The sequence below is a fragment of the Coenobita brevimanus genome, chromosome 20 (genome assembly GCF_032717465.1).
Source record: "Coenobita brevimanus isolate Jiangsu-jjx chromosome 20, ASM3271746v2, whole genome shotgun sequence".
NCBI lineage: Eukaryota > Metazoa > Arthropoda > Malacostraca > Decapoda > Coenobitidae > Coenobita > Coenobita brevimanus.
In genome coordinates, this window is record NC_136973.1 from 2225598 (window position 1) to 2237968 (window position 12371).

Below are 12371 nucleotides of genomic sequence, written 5' to 3' on the forward strand. Positions count from 1 at the left end.
AGCTAGCTAAAGAAAATATACTCTGTATTCTTTTATTAACTATACTCTTCTCACCTAAACTCGGCCCAGATTTTCATCCGTTTTCAGGTATTCATGCTCATCAGCGGCATAAAAAGACAGTACCACAGCCCAGCATCTTTTTTACTGCACTGTTTCGTGACTGGCATTTTAATGTCAATCTACTGATGTAACTCATCATTCAAGAAGGTGAGATGACACTTTTAGGCCAAGTTAGTGTAAAAGGAGTACAGAAACAATATACCATAATCACCTTTTCTTTCAGCGATGCCAAAGCCGTGCAGAACGTAGTACTGTGGTTGTTCCAGGAGAGTGACAACATTCCTTCCGCCATCTTGACCCCTGGCTTCACCGCTGCTCTACTCGTACACGTAAGAATATGATTGTCTGCTTGTCCTTAAGATATAACTAGCCATGTGCAGACCCCTATGCCTCCATCATGGCTCAGGTTTCCTCAGCTACAACTGCAATAAAAATGTTACCATATTATTAAACACACACACAAAAAAAACAAGAATCATCATCATCATCCAGACCTCCTTTCCCACCCCAGGCCAGGGTGAGGAGTAGGAACATCCAGAAAGTCCAAGTCTGTCCAGTCCAATGGGCCACACTTCCATTCACTCATCATTCAAGCCCCTGGAATCCTGGCTCTATCTGATACACCAAAAAACTTTCATCACATTCTGTAGCTTCACATAAACATAGATATCAACAAGAAATAACCATAAAATAAGGAAAAAATTAAGACTTGCTAAATATACCTACATTTACTTTCCTGATGTTACCTCACTCTAAATATGTAGATGGGAATATATTTTACCTTACTGTGTACTTTATACAGTATTAATGTTCATCTCAAAATTAAAAACCTATTCAAATTCGACAAAGATGCATATCCCCTCCTGCTTAATTGCTGGCAGGGTACAGTCAGATTGGATGTTTGATTTGACGAGTAACTAAGAAAATCCATTCCTAAGGTCCAGTGAAATATATGTATCAAACTTGAGTGACCCCATTCTGACAAAAACCAACAGACTAAATGGTGAGGTGGATAGGATGGACGAGCATGCTGGTCTATACCATGATATAATATTTAGATTGTGATTGGTCCTGTTCCATCGTGTGAAAACAGGCTAACGAGGCTGAGGTGAATAGGATGGGTAAGCATGACTACCGTGGATGTCGACAGGCTGCAACGTAATATAGAAAACTGCCACTGATATCACTGAAACCGCCAGAAATGTCAAGAGGCTTCACTGATTACTACAAATCAAACTGTTATTTCAAGGAAAACGAGAAATACATTTAAAAACATCCAAAGCTCAAACATGTGAACGTGGACCAACATGGCTCCTCTTAGAAAAGCATCTTATTAGTTTTTCCTGATAACTTTAAGGTTTGTTTTGGAGTGACAGCACATAAATCACCCAAAATATCGTAGGCAGATTCAAATTTAGGATGAAAAGTAAATAATATACAAATAAATGGCAAAGGAAGTGCTTTGTTTACCTCATCCTCAGCGTCGAGTAATGACCATTTCGGAGCTTGCTACATTCGGTATCTGCTACAGTCTTTAGGCCAAAATCACTCGAGTTTTCAATAACACTATCACAACAAATATTATTCATTCCTGGATACTGATAAATATTGTAATCAGAACACTGAGAAGAAAAGTAACCGAAGTTGTAATTTATTGCTTTATTCTCACTGTGCTCTACAAGCTCAGAGATTATTCTTCTGTAAATCCACCGTACCACACGAAATCTGTTATTATAAACCTTTTTTCTGTTTAACCATTTTTCAAGAAATTGCACGTCGGACCGTATGAACGTGATGTACAGGAATAAAACGAGAGGTATGTTACCAGGTAGGGCCTCTACCTGGATTAACTTCAGCGCCAGTCACCACAGTCAGGTAAGAGGACCAAGTCTAACTAAATTAAGACGGACGCAGGGTAAAATTTAACTTGAAGCGAAACAGCGGGAGGAGAGCCGGATTAACGAGGAGGGGGGAGGCTACTGGGCTCTGTCAGTATTAGCCTTAGAGGGCCATCTCTAAGCGGGAGATGTATATTACTGAGTGGGGTGTGAGTGGAGGGAGGGCAGTTTGATGGCTGAAGGCAGGGGGAACCAAAGAAAAGTTCGAGGGACGAGGTGGAGAGGTAGGCTATATAAGCGAGGATGGTGCGAGTTGGAGGGAGGGTAATTTTGATGGTGGAAGACAGGGGGAACCAGAGATAAGGTGGAGAGGTATATTACTGAAGGGATATGAGTCGGAGGGAGGGCAGCGTGATGACAACGAACAAGGCGAAACGGAGGCTATCTGTGACCATTTCTTAAGATGCCTGGCTGTGTGCGTTTACCGTAACCTGACAAAGGTTCCCAACCACTTTCAAATCAGTTGATGGCCAGGTTTAGTCAGAAACTGGAGGGTTGATTTGACTAGTAACCAAGGAGACTCGTTCCTACTTCATAGCCAGGGGCCACTGAATTTCATGCAACCATGGCTTAGTGTGGCCTAGGTCCCTCAGGAAAATAATAAATAAATAAATAAAAATGTAATTGCTGATGCCTGGTGTCAATGTTCAGGTGGTCCAACCACACGTGGTCCATAAGGGTTTATATGCAAGGAGTGGCTGGGTTTTAGCGCTAGCATCATGCCACTCAAGGGTTACTGACTGGTCACTCTCTCCTTAAATGTTAGGAGTGAATAGCCTAGCCCCAGGCCTCTTCGCCCCTGACTGGACACTTTTTGGCCAATAATACCGTATTAATGGCCTAAATCGAAAATCTGAGGAAGCTGTCTCGAGATGCTGGATCAAGGCATGCAGTGTCGTAGCCAGAGGAGTAGCCAGGGTGGCACCGGCCACCACTGGAGTTGGCCTGGCCATCCCAGTGCCACTCCAAATTTCCTGGGAAATACCCTCGGACCCTCCAAAAGAACTCTCCTTGGGCTGCCCCATAATTAGACGTGGCCACCCCATTAAAGAAATCCTGGCCACGCCTCTCTGTAGGTACGCGAAGTAGGATACGTGTATAGTAAGCTGCACATGAGTCGATCTAAAAGTATAGTCGTGAGCCCATGACAAGGAGTGTTGGTAAGAAAAACACGAACAGAAGCACCAGGAAGAAGCTGGAAAAAATCAAAGCATTTCCGTTTAGCAAATGCAAAACAAGCGGAACAAATAAATGGAACGTTTACCAAAAGATCTCCGGCATCGTGTCCCTAGTCAGTAACAGCCTTCGTCCCATCACACCAGGCTTAACATTATTTCTCTCGTTGCCATAAGGATATTCTACCATGACCAATGATAACGTCAGCAAACTTGAGGGGGAGTGTTTATAAAGCATCCCAAACAGTTTTCGAGATAAACAAGGCTCCATTACAGATAACGATAATTGCAGATAGTCTCTCTCTCTCTCTCTCTCTCTCTCTCTCTCTCTCTCTCTCTCTCTCTCTCACACACACACACACACACACACACACACACACACAACAACAACAACAACAAATCTCATAACAATCTTCCTTGCTGCCACAATTCCTCCATTATGCCCTTCCCCCTCTCTCCTCCCTCTCCCCCTCCCCCATTCTCTCTCTCTCTCTCTCTCTCTCTCTCTCTTTCTCTTTACAGGACGAAGCAAAATGCCCAAGTTCGCCAAGACAAGGAGACTTAAAAAGCTGATTTAATTTTCTCCCCCCTCCTCTCTCTCTCTCTCTCTCTCTCTCTCTCTAATATTTCACGTCTCGTAAATTCTCGCATTTGACAAAGATTCATTGTTTACCACCTTACGAGAAAATACGCCCCTTCCTCCCTCCCTCCCTCTCTCTCTCTCTCTCTCTCTCTCTCTCTCTTTCTCTCTCTCTCGCTTCCCTGACCGCCGAAAATTGAATTCGAAATGGAAAGTCATCAGAATTTTTAGTCAATCTGTCTCAGTTTGAAGTTAAGGACTTTTTGGGGGGGAGGATTATTTAAAATTCTTACACATGAATGCAAGATATATTTATAGTTATTTTTGCTTCTATATACAAAATAGATAGATAAATAGATAGATAGGTAGATAGGTAGTCTTTCAAGGAGGTGTGATCAGCTTCTGTGGGATCATAGTGGCATTTAACTCATTGATGAATACTATACCAGAGTATGTAAACAAACATTGGCGTAAGGATGGGCAGTATCAACATCAGTATGTGGCATCATAACTCTCCCTTTACGATTTATTTGGCACATTACGCCTTTTGTATTCACCTATACGTCACAGGGGAAGACTGTCGATTGTAGAAATATATATAAACAATATAAACAGACACATGAAAGTGTAGTAAACATAATAAATCGCTAAGCAAAGCGTCAGTGTGGCCTGGACACGTATTCTAGTTGGTTTAAATGTCACCCTGCACCTCTTAGCGATATATTTTGTTTCGTACATTTTGGTGGTCTTATTTTTCGTTGTTCATGTTACCGTACCTTATTACCAACGCAGACTGCATAAAGAGAGTAAAAATAGAATATCAACGTTTAATATGAATAAATAAACACAAAAATTACAGGTTGAGGCTGTCCCCGGATGCCAGACTGTCCGTCCAGACTCCAGTCAGTAGTCCTCTGGCAGCTGAGGAGGGTGGTTGTTGCCGCTCCCTCTCTCGTTCTCTGCTTGCCTCTTGCTACTCTCTAACTCGTGTGTTGTCTGTGATCAATTGGATTATATCCCTAACACTTTCAAAGCTGTTCTAAGATAATCCCTAGCCTTGGAGGTGGGAGTGAAGTACGTAAAATTTGCAAAAAACGGAAACTAGCATCACAAAGCAATAAACGTCAAAGACTTAAGTTGGCAAGCGATGTATTTATGTGACAAACTGAAGTGCGTGATCAATAAGTAACCCCAGCCAAGTGTCACACCACGTCATTGCCAAAGTAAGCCTATTTTTTAACCCATTTACTCCAATTTACATTTTTTCTTAATTATACTGAGCAAATTATGCTGTTAGATGAATTTTAGAAGTAATTTGCGAAGTAATTATTGTTTTTTATCCTATTTTGCGTAGGTAAGTTCATCATTTACGCATTTCCTGAAACATACATTTTTGAAGTGACAAATAGGGATTTTGAAGGTGATTTTGGAAATAACAGTTGCTTAATTTTTTACTTCTCTGATTTGGCTAGATGAACTGTAGAATAATATTACCATTATATCTTTATTGTATCTTTATCCATTACCGTATTATCTGATCCCTTTATTCATTATGTATTTCGTTTTATTATCATTTTATCATTGTATTGATATCTATTTCGCTTTAATGTATCTGTTTATCTCTTATCTTGGTGTTTATCGCCATTATTAATCGACATAGGAGGAGTGCTCAATCGGTAGAGAGGTGGCCTCAGTGGGTGTTAGCGCCCAAGTGATGATTTGTAGAGGTGTATGGTATGTAGGAAGACTGGAAGACTAATGGGCCTTGGGAGCAGGCGGTGAAGCCTATGTGCAGAGTTGGACACATAGGATATATATATTCTCTTTTACCCTTATATTTATCGCCGTTTCATCACCCTGTTATCTCATTTATCGCTCTTTATTACCCTACACTCTCATTCTTATCTTTTATGGCTACCGGTATCTTATGTTTTATTGCCTTATTTGTCCTCGAATTTATCGCCATCTTTTTATGGACTCATTTCTTATCAGTTATCCCTGTCTTCTCATTATTATTATTTTTTCCTGACTAAAGCCCTGTTATCTCTTATCCTTAATGTTTATCGATATCTTTGACCTTTTTTACTTTATTTTATCGATGAAGACGGGATGAGGGATGAGGTGGAGCGGGAAAGGGAGGCTGAGGATGAGGTTGAGGAGAGGGAGACCAAGGATGAGGTGGAGAGGTTAAGGATGAGGTGGTGGAGAGGGGGACCGAGGATAAGGCGGATAGAAGGGCTGGAGATGAGGTGCAGGGTGAGAGAGGCTTATGAGGGGGAGGGGGAGGGAGACCGAGGATGAGGAGGAACTGGATGGAGATGAACATGAACGAGGATGCTGTGAGCTGAAGGAAGGGCAGGCTGATGACGGCGTGTGTGTGTGTGTGTGTGTGTGTGTGTGTGTGTGTGTGTGTGTGTGTGTAAACCCCCTCTCATAATCCTAAATACACCTCTAGTTATTTAATTACTGGTTAACCGAGCATGTTAGGTCGATTTGCATATTTGAAAAGGTAAATTAGTTGTATAGAAAATAGGATAACGGGTTAATTAGTGTAAATTTAACAGGTATTTGGGTGGTAAGGGAATGAGCATATGATTGGGCGAGTCTTTGATATTAAAGTTTTGTGTTATTAATGCATATAAATGAGGCTGTAAAATAAGTATATGTGTGGTGTGTTGGGGCGGAATTCTTGTGAGGTTAGGAAGCTTACTAACACCTCTTCCTATGCGATTTATTTTTGTACCTACCACGTTACTAACACCTCTTCCTAAGCGATTTATTTTTGTACCTGCTCCGTTACTAACACCTCTTCCTAAGCGATTCATTTTTGTACCTGCTCCGTTACTAACACCTCTTCCTAAGCGATTTATTTTTTTCCTACCCTGTTACTAACACATGTTCCATACCGGTTTATTTCTGTATCTGCTCCGTATAGCTGATGTGTATAGCTGGTTGTATAGCTGATGTGTATAGCTGGCCGTATAGCTGATGTGTATAGCTGGTTGTATAGCTGGCCGTGTAGCTGATGTGTATAGCTGGTCGTATAGCTGATGTGTATAGCTGGTCGTGTAGCTGATGTGTATAGCTGGTCGTATAGCTGATGTGTATAGCTGGCCGTATAGCTGATGTGTATAGCTGGGCCGTATAACTGATGTGTATAGCTGGGCCGTATAACTGATGTGTATAGCTGGTCGTATAGCTGATGTGTATAGCTGGCCGTATAGCTGATGTGTATAGCTGGTCGTATAGCTGATGTGTATAGCTGGTCGTATAGCTGATGTGTATAGCTGGGCCGTATAGCTGATCTGTATAGCTGGCCGTATAGCTGATGTGCATAGCTGGCCGTGTAGCTGATGTGTATAGCTGGTCGTGTAGCTGATGTGTATAGCTGGTCGTGTAGCTGATGTGTATAGCTGGTCGTGTAGCTGATGTGTATAGCTGGTCGTGTAGCTGATGTGTATAGCTGGGTCGTATAGCTGATGTGTATAGCTGGCCGTATAGCTGATGTGTATAGCTGGTCGTATAGCTGATGTGTATAGCTGGGCCGTATAGCTGATGTGTATAACTGGTCGTATAGCTGATGTGTATAGCTGGGCCGTATAGCTGATGTGTATAGCTGGGCCGTATAGCTGATGTGTATAGCTGGGCCGTATAGCTGATGTGTATAGCTGGGCCGTATAGCTGATGTGTATAGCTGGGCCGTATAGCTGACGTGTATAGCGGGCCGTATAGCTGACGTGTATAGCTGGTCGTATAGCTGACGTGTATAGCTGGGCCGTATAGCTGATGTGTATAGCTGGGTCGTATAGCTGATGTGTATAGCTGGTCGTATAGCTGATGTGTATAGCTGGGCCGTATACCTGATGTGTATAGCTGGCCGTATAGCTGATGTGTATAGCTGGCTGTATAGCTGATGTGTATTGATGTGGGTGGTAAAAAACGGCAGCCTGTGGTGCATTAGTTTCGAGGTGTAATGAATTCCATGCATTGTTCAGGCACATTTGTCTTCCCTCTGGTGTTTATAAATTAATAGACTGGCATGCTAGAGCCTCACCACCACCATCATCGCTGTCACCATCACTATCATCATCGCCATCATCATCACCATCTTTCTTCTCCTCCTCTTTCCCCTCCTCTTCCTCATAGTCCACCACCACCACCATCATCACTGTCACCATCATTATCATCGTCATCATCATCACCATCCGTCTCCTCGTCCTCTCTCCTCCTCGTCATTATCATCCACCATCACCGTCATCAGCATCACCATCATCATCATCATCATCTTCCTCCTCTTCCTCCCCCTACTTCTCCTCCTCCTCCTCCTCGTCATCATCATCATCATCATCATCATCATCATTATCATCATCTTCCTCCTCTTCCTCTGCTTCTTCCTCCTCCTCCTCCTCCTCCTCCTCCTCCTCCTCCTCATCATCATCATCATCATCATCATCATCATCATCATCATCATCATCATCATCATCATCCTAGGGCGTAGCGTCAGAGCACAGGGGATAGTGAATGCCATATTTCTCCCTATTGGAGTTCTTAGCCAGTAGTATTGGTCGTGTAGGCTATAATTCACAAGGGAGGAGGGGAGAAGTTCAGGTGTTTTGGTAGCGTGGATTTGACTATAGTACGTTTATTCTTACTTGGCGAAGACCCCTTGTAGCATAGTTGATGGCAAGGTGTAGTCGGAGTGTAGGGTTGATTTGACTAGTAACCAAGGAGACTCATTTCTATCACATAACTAAGGCTCACTGAATCGCGTTTACTCTAATCTGATAAAAATCCCTTACCTTTTATCACAGTTTTTGCCCATGTGTAGTCAGATTGGAGGGTTGATTTGACTAGTAACCAAGGAGACTCATTTCTGTCACATAACTAAGGCTTACTGACCGACTCTAACCTGACAGAGATCCCTAACCCCTTTCAGCTAAGTTGATGGCCAGGTTCAGTCAGACTGGAGGTTGAATTTGATTAGCAACCAAGGAGACTACCCCATAACTAAGTCTATCAAAATTCACGCAAACAGGAGGTGGTAATCAAATTCTGAGTGGGCCAGTTCCGTCAGATGAAAATAAAAGACCATAACACGACGTACTATATATCGACAGATGGGGGTATGACTCAGGTGTAATGTTTATATTTAATTCACGAGGCAGGTGGGGGAAGTCCAGTACGTAGTTCAGGTAGTGTGTGTAGTGTGTCCCGAACGCACCTTGGCCGTATATACATCGTCCATAATCCAATACCAGCTCGAAACCTGGCTATACAGTATTTGGGTGATATTGGAGTTTACGCTGCTACACTACTGCTACTACTATTACACTGCTACTACTACAACTAGGCTAATACTACTTCCCCTCCTCTGTCATTTATCCCCTTCCACCTTACCCCTCCCCTACCTTCCCCTCCTCTATCATGTGTCCCCCTCCACCTTACCCCTCCCCTACCTTTCCCTACTTCATCATTATATTCCCCTCCACCTCACCCCAACCTCTCCATGTAGCTATTCAGTGTTTATTACTATAGCGACCTGGTGTGGCCGATGGTGTGTCTTGTTATTAATGTACACACACTCCTTATCTTTCCTTCCCTCCCCTTCTCCCCTCCCTCTGTCCCCTCACCACCTTCCCCTCACCCGCTTCCCCTCTGTTACCCAGTCATGCTGTCCCCCTACCCATGTCCGCACTACCGTTAAAAGTTTATTCCCCTACCCTCCCTCACAGTCCCTCTCCCACACTCAACCCTAATAACGTGGTCTATATATAAAGCATCGCCTTCTCGTGTATTCCGAGGACGGCTGAGTTTGCTAGTGTGGGGAGTGGAGGTATTGATAGTGAAATCTGAAGTCAAGTACGCAATCAGTAGTCGCGTAAAAACAGACCCTGAATCATGAACAGGGTGATGGGCAGTAAAACGTGATGCAGGGTAGACATTGATAACTGAGCCTTCCTAGCAAAACACAAGGTCCTGTTTGTCTCATCCAATCCTTGCCCTCAACTCCTCCCTACTGTCTCATAGCCAGTTCATCCCTGTTCTCAACTCTTTTCAGGCCTGTGAGATATATAGATAGACAGATAGATAGTTAGATAGATAGACAGATTGTTAGATAGGTTGACAGATAGATGATAGAATTAAGGGAAATACTGGTACTCGTGTGTGTGTGTGTGTGTGTGTGTGTGTGTGTGTGTGTGTGTGTGTGTGTGAGAGAGAGAGAGAGAGAGAGAGAGAGAATGAAGTGTGAAAGTTAAATGGGTGATCAGTGTAGTAAGAACCACTTCAAAAACACACACTCTTCCCCCCTCTCTCCCCCTGCCCTTCACCCCACCACCTCACCCCTTCCCCTTTCATCCCCTACCCCCCAGCCACTTCACTGACACCTCCCTCCCCCTCTTCCCCCCTCCTGCCCCCTCCCCCCTCACCATCTTCAGGAGTTCTAAGGGCTTCGAGGACACTTCAAGGCCCTTACTGACCCTCTCTCTCTCTCTCTCTCTCTCTCTCTCTTTTTCTTCCCGTTTGCAGGTGGGAGAAGGTGGATGCTGATGTTGGTGATGGTTATGATAATGATTATGGTGGTGAGGTTGATGATGTTGATGATGGTGACGTTGATGATGATGATGATGATAATGATGATGATGATGATGTCAGGAATTATATACTGTACTCCAGAAATACAAAAACTTAAGGTACTTGTGAATTTCGGGTATAGTTTAGCCTTTGTTTTAAAATTTGAATTGCTAATTTAATTAAACAAGATTAACCCCAAACCCCTGACTGATGATTTTATTTTTTTATTTTATTATTATTATTATTATTATTATTATTATTATTTTGAAGGGAGCCAAACTTCAGACGATCTTTCCAATTATGTAAGGGTTAGGTCCTAATTCTTCCCTCCTCCCTTCCTCTCCCTTCCTTTCCCTTCCCTCCCCTACCCTCCCTTCCTCTCCCTTCCCCTCCCTTCCCCTTCCTTCCTCTCCCTTCCCCTCCCCTCCCCTTCCTTCCTCTCCCTTCCCCTCCCCTCCCCTCCTGTCTCTTACCTCCTCTCCCCTCCCCTCTCAAATACCTGTAATATATCTCGTCTTTGTAGCAGACTTAAGAATGGAGAATGAAGGGGGGAAGTGGGGGATGAAGGAGAAAGGAGGGAATGAAGGAAGCGAGCGAGTAAAGGAAGGAAAGGAAGGAGGGAGGGAGGAGTTATTGAGGGAAGTAAGGAAGGAAGGGAGAATGAAGACAAGGAAGGAGGAAATTGAGAAAGAGAGGATGACAATAGGTAAGGATGAGAAAGAAGATGGAGAGGGTGAGGGAAGGAAGGCATGAAGGTAGGCAGGGGAACAGGTCTAGGGAAGGAGGTCAGAGAATTAAGAATAGGCAGGAAGGAAGGAAGGAAGGCAGACAGACAGGAAGGCAGTAAGACATAAAGCAGACAGGCAATCAGGTAGGACAGACGCAAGCAGGAGCAGCAGAGGCAGGAAGGGGAAGATGTGAGATAGTGGACCACAAATTAGGCTGAGGAAATGAGGCTCAGTTATTACCTCTCTTAACTTGTGCGTCTCTCTCTCTCTCTCTCTCTCTCATTCCCGTCCATCTTTTTTTACGCCTCTTCATTTCCCCTCCCTTCTCCTCGCCCTCCCTCCTCTCCCTTCCCCTCCCTTTCCTCTCCATCTCCCCTTCCCCTATTCCTCCCCCACCTTCACCCCCTTCGTCCCCCTCATTTTCACTCCTACCTTCAGTTCCCCTTATTTTCTCCCCTCCTGTCCCCACCTGGCCCCCTCTCCATCCCACCTCCTCTCCTCTTCCCTTCCTTCTCCCTTCTTCTCCCTTCCCCTCCCCTCCTTTCCCCCTCCTCTCCCCCCCTCCCCCTGAGAGAGGGAGAGAGTGAGGGGAACACAGAAAATATACTCTTGTCTGCATTGGTAATCTTGCTAGCTGTGGCTGTGAGAGAGAGAGAGAGAGAGAGAGAGAGAATGGGCCCAATCTTACACACAGGCATGAATAACCAACATTTTGTACACACACACGCACACACACACACACACACACACACACACACACAGAGAGAGAGAGAGAGAGAGAGAGAGAGAGAGAGAGAGAGAGAGAGAATTGGCCTAATCTTACACACAGGCGTGAATAACCAACATCTTGTACACACACACACACACACACACACACACACACACACACACACACACAGAGAGAGAGAGAGAGAGAGAGAGAGAGAATTGGCTGAATCTTACACACAGGCGTGAATAACCAACATTTTGTACACACACACACACACACACACACACACACACACACACACACACACACACACACACGAAAACTTTTGAAACCGTCACCCTTGATATAAGTTCCTCAATGATTAGTGTAATGTCAAAACTTTACGTGTCTTGTGTCAGAAAATATCGCTCGTCACATTTCATCGTCCAGTGTCACAATCTTTCGTTCCGTACCCGCTATGGTATAATTTTTCGTCTCCTCAAAATTAGGTTATAGGCTAATTTTTCGTCTCGTCAAAATTCTTAGTTCATTACGCATTCTCTCTCTCTCTCTCTCTCTCTCTCTCTCTCTCTCCAATTTTTCGTCTTGTCAAAATTGTTATTATTTTTCGTCTCATAAATTTTTTTAGTTCATTACGCTCTCTCTCTC